Raw genomic sequence first — 5,277 nt, forward strand, 5'->3', positions numbered from 1 at the left:
TCCCTGAAATGAAATGAAGTTTACTTTTTGTACTCTGTTGTACAAGTCACCATCTGTGGTATGGAGGGGGCGGGGGGGGGGGGCGTGCTCTAATATTGGGGTTACTGCCTACTCTTATGTCGATTTTCGACTTTCTGTATATAGAAGCGTTATTAACGTTTCAGGCGCCGCCATTGATATACATTAAACCTCAAGTTTTCGTGCCATTTGCATTGCTGTCCCTCCACCACCACTGACAAGGGGTACAAGGCTGAAATATCCGGTAGAACTTTCTTGACCAATACTGGGATCGAACCCGCGACAGCCTGATTGGTGAGCTAGCACTACACCCACTGGCATCAACCCCTAAAATACGAGCTACCGTCTGTATTGGTTTGACTGTTAACAATGCAGACGGGTGGTACCGTACCCTTTGTTGCTTGCGACCCCATTCCAGAAACCAGTATCTGATCGCGACTCCTCTAAGAACAAAGGCACTCAGGTAAATCATATCCTCATCCCGATGAGCGGGGGAATCCCCTAAAACTAGTTTCACTTTCCGGATCAAAATGTTGTAATGGGAGACTGATGAGGCAAATCGTCGACGTGAGGGGGGCAAGACGATTGTCAATGTGGCAAGAGGTGTATAGATCACAGATTCACACCTGTCATACACACAAAGACTAAATAAACTTTTTCAGTTTTATTAAACGGAAGCAGAATAAATACTAAGAGATAAAGACAGAGAAATGAGGTTTACCGTCCACTCGACACAAGCTATGTCATTTCGGGACTAACATTTGGTTCAATTTTATTTCAATGATTCGCTTGCGCGTAGGTGCCTTTAGCAATGGGAGGAAACCGGGGGACCCGAATAAAACCCACGAGGTTGGAAGAATAGAACCTTAACAAAACTCCCAATGTATACTTATTGTTTTGGACTAAAATCGTCGATTTCAAACATAAAATGTCGGTCAACTATCTCCAGCGGAGTTAACCTGGAGACAGAGAGCCTAGTATGTGCTATAGTAACTGAATAATTGAAATTTGAATTTGAAATTGAGTTTAACGTCCTACTTTTCTGCACCAACAAGTTCATAAAGACGGTATTAAACCGGAACAGAAAGATGGTAATGGTCTAGCAAATGCACTCCCCACATTCTGATCCGCGCCTATTACAAATAACGGGTAGCCGCTGTTAGCTAGTGTCTAGTCGTTCGGATGGAACGAACAACCGAGGTCCCGTGTACACATTGTCATGCACTAAAGAACCCTTGCCAATTAGAATTCGAAATAAGAGTAGACCACAGCACCGCTGTCCGGGCAAAATGTCGCTCATGGCACACTGTATGATGTATGCCCATCTTCATTGGCTCATTCGGTACAGAAAAGTGGGACTTTAAACCCCATTCTATTTCATTTTATTTCCTACATTGTATAGATGTAAAACAATCTAAACCCGTCGGTCTATCAGCGTGTGTGGTTCCCCCTTGTCAGTGATGCAGGACGGAGGGCCTGACAAGGACAGCTGTCTAGTCCTTCGGATGAGATGAAAAACCGAGGTCCCGTTTATACATTGGAATGCACGTAAAAGATCCCTTGGCAGTTGGAATTCGATATAAGAGTTGGCGATAGTGCCGCTGCCCGGGCAAAATTTCCCGCATAGCACACTGTATGGCGTATGCCCATCTTCATTAGCCCATTCGGTACAGAAAAGTGGGACTTTAAACCCCACTTCATTTCATTTCATTTCATACATTGTATAGATGTAAAACAATCTAAACCCGTCGGTCTATCAGCGTGTGAAACCTAACACAATGTACCAGTGTAGATTGACGGTGGTTTTAAACAGTTCTTCAGATTGAGTGATAACTATACATAAGATCGTCTTATTTCTATATCTGTTAAACAAACACGGCTACGACCCTTAGTCGGCATCCGAGTGACGACCCAAAACACTGGTTCTATTATCTCTTCCTGGTGTTGGCGGCGATGGGAAGGAGCAAACTAGTCGAACGCCAGACAACAGTAAATTTTGAGAAAACATCTCTAAGGGCAGTAGAAGAATGCAGGAATTGTTGAAAATCACAAAGAAGTATTTTATCGCCTTAAAACTCTAATCATGCTATGACAAATTCCGATAAGTTGAAGAAGAATGTTATCAGGAAATAAAGAAGCTAGCTAACTCAACGTAGACCCATCAACGCCACAGTCGAGATACGCCAGCAACTTTACTCGCTAAATTCACTATAAGTTCTCGTTGGCGTTGACGGGTTTGGATAAGGGTTGCTCGATTCAGTTGATTTGAATGTCCTTATCAGTAGAAAATGGCTGATACCGTCACCGTTAAGCAATTACTCATCTACGTCTTCTTGGTAATCATCCGACATATTTTATATTTATTTAACTTCAGTATTTTACTGATAAAAGTTTTCAATGTCTTCTACAGCATAGTTTGCGGCACAGTTGAATCATATACCACTTCTACTGAATAGTTATATACGTTGTATGTCGAAAGATTTTATGACCTTTTTTAACTTTCCCTGCTGAAAGATACAATCACTTTAATACTTTATTTGGTAGCGTTTTGGGAGAGAGAGAGAGAGAGAGAGAGAGAGAGAGAGAAAATGGGGTTGAACGTTCTACTGTTCTGCTCCTACTGGCCACGGGCATACGCCATACAGTGTGCTATAAGGGAAAATTTGCCCGGGCAGCGGCACTATGGCCTATTCTTATATCGAATTCCAACTGCCAGGGGATCTTTTACTTGCACGCCAAAATATACATGGGACCTCGGTTTTTGTCCCATTCGAACGACTAGACAGCTATCCTTGACAGGCCCTCCGTCCTGCACCACTGATAAGGGGAAAGCACGTCGGAAAATTCCGATGAACTTTCTCAGTCAATGCAGGGATCAAACCCGCGACCTCAAGGCTATCGAGTCAGTGTCTTACCCCCTTACCCACCGCGGCTCCGTTGAAAGAGAGAGAGAGAGAGAGGGAGAGAGAGGGGTAACCTCCACTTGACACAAACTAGGTCATTTCGGGACTAAAATATGGCTCAATTTTATTTCAATATTTCGCTTGCGCATAGGGGCCTTTACTCTACTTTCCATCACTGAGCATTTTCGGCCAACACCGGGATCGAACACATTACCTCCGGGTGAGCGAACCAACTCTTTACTCACTAAACCACCGCGGCTTACCTTTGTTTTTGTGACAGTGACAAGGGGAAACACATTTTGTACACAGAGCTCCACCTACTTCATACTTCGAGAATAGATCTCTGCCCTAAATGGCCGCCATATCCAGAAATTAGTATACTGTTTTGTAATGTGGCTCTACTCCTTTTCGCATCTGTCATACACACAAGAGAGAGAGAGAGAAATGGGGTTTAACGTCCACTCGACACAAACTAGGTCATTTCGGGACTAACATATGGTTTAATTTTATTTCAATAATTCGCTTGCGCGTAGGGGTCTTTAGCAGTGGGAGGAAACCGGAGGACCCGGAGAAAACCCACGAGGTTGGACAGGCGACCCTACTCCTTGTCACGTACAACCGGGGATTCGAAACCACGCCAGTTGACTCAATGACAGGCCTTATGATACAGCGCGAGCGTGCTAACCATTCGGCCACCCAACCCCCCCGTCATACACACAAAGACTAAATAAACTTTTTCAATTTTCGATTCTCGAAATATACTTAGTGTTTTCGACTAAAAGGGTCGATTTTGGACTTAAAATGTCGGTCAACTAGCTTAGTGTTTGTTCTCAAGCGGAGCTAACTTGCTGTAGACAGACAGTGTATGTTTAGAATGGGGGGAACCACGTCGGAAACTCCCGGGGAACCAACTACCAATAAGGACCCCCAAATCGTGATTATTTTTAGAAACATTAATAATTAGGTTATAGCGATTGCCAGATCTTCATACTATTACAATATTCCTTAAGAGCGATGCTATAGGCTGATTTCATATGAATATATCCGGCCTGATTACACGGTTCAAGCCAAATTATCGCCGATTGCCAAGACGAAGGGGTATTGAACTAAAAAATGTCTTTGGAATTATTAATAGAGCCTGAATCCTCGGGTTCGATGCATCAAATGACACAATACCAGAGTGACATTATCTTTACACCGTGTTAATTCCTGTTTATTGAGATAGAAGTTGGCCAAACTAAAAATATCTCACCGAATAACATTCCCACATCATTCTTATTCATTTGTATTTTGTGAAATGTCGAAGAAAATTAACACACAACAGAGTCGACTATAATTCTGCCATTTATAAAGAAACGGTTATAAAAAACCCATAAATCTTATCCAGAAACAAGCAATAAGACTGCATGCTTGTGTTTTATTATTAACACAGATAAACTGTACGTGCATTAACACGCCCGTCGCCCCGGAATTACTATAACTTTAAGAGAATCAGGAAGTGTAGACTTCCAGCAAGACGTATTATCACTACGTTTTTATATTATTGTAAATGGTTTGCATTCCTTACACCACAATAAAATTTGATAAGAAAAAACAGAAACGGAAAACGAAGACTATGACATTAACGTGTTGACATGAGCGACCGTTTTACGGCAAGATGGCGGTCGATATACTGGGTGGTCTGATCTATGGTTAGTCTCTACTTGTCGTTTTCTATATAAACGGACCAGTCAAATAGTAAACCGTGTAGTCGAATAACATCTTCACGTTTTCTCAGTTTTACAAATCTACTTGGTTTAGTTATCGTTTGCTTTGGCATTTGGAATAAATCTTAAGTGCCCCCTGTAATGAAATCATTTCGATAAACATATTAGTAGATAAATTGTTTCAATGCCATTTAGTAATGGAACTGGAAGTACACAGGGCATAAAGTGTGCTTATTCCTGGACGACGTTTCTATAATGAATTTCTTGAGTATCTTTGTATAATTATGTCCATGTATGTATCCTTTGTTTGTTTCATGTATATTTCTATTATTTTATGTGTATATGCACATAACCTTGTAAGTTTTTTTTATGCAATAAAGTTTCTTCTTCTATCAAGCAACGATATACTGTTATTACTGGGGGTTAACGGTCACTCGACACAAATTACGTCATTTCAGGACTAACTCATGGTTCTATTTTATTTCAATAATTCGCTTGCGAGTAGGGGGCTTTAGCAGTGGGAGGAAACCGGAGAAAACCCATGAGGTTGAACAGGCAACCCCACTCCTTGTTACGTACAAAAGACGAATCGAAACCACGCCACCTGACGCATCTTAGAGACCTTATGATGCTAGGAGTACGCGTTAACC

This window comes from Patella vulgata, chromosome 3 (assembly GCF_932274485.2).
Source record: "Patella vulgata chromosome 3, xgPatVulg1.2, whole genome shotgun sequence".
Lineage (NCBI taxonomy): Eukaryota > Metazoa > Mollusca > Gastropoda > Patellidae > Patella > Patella vulgata.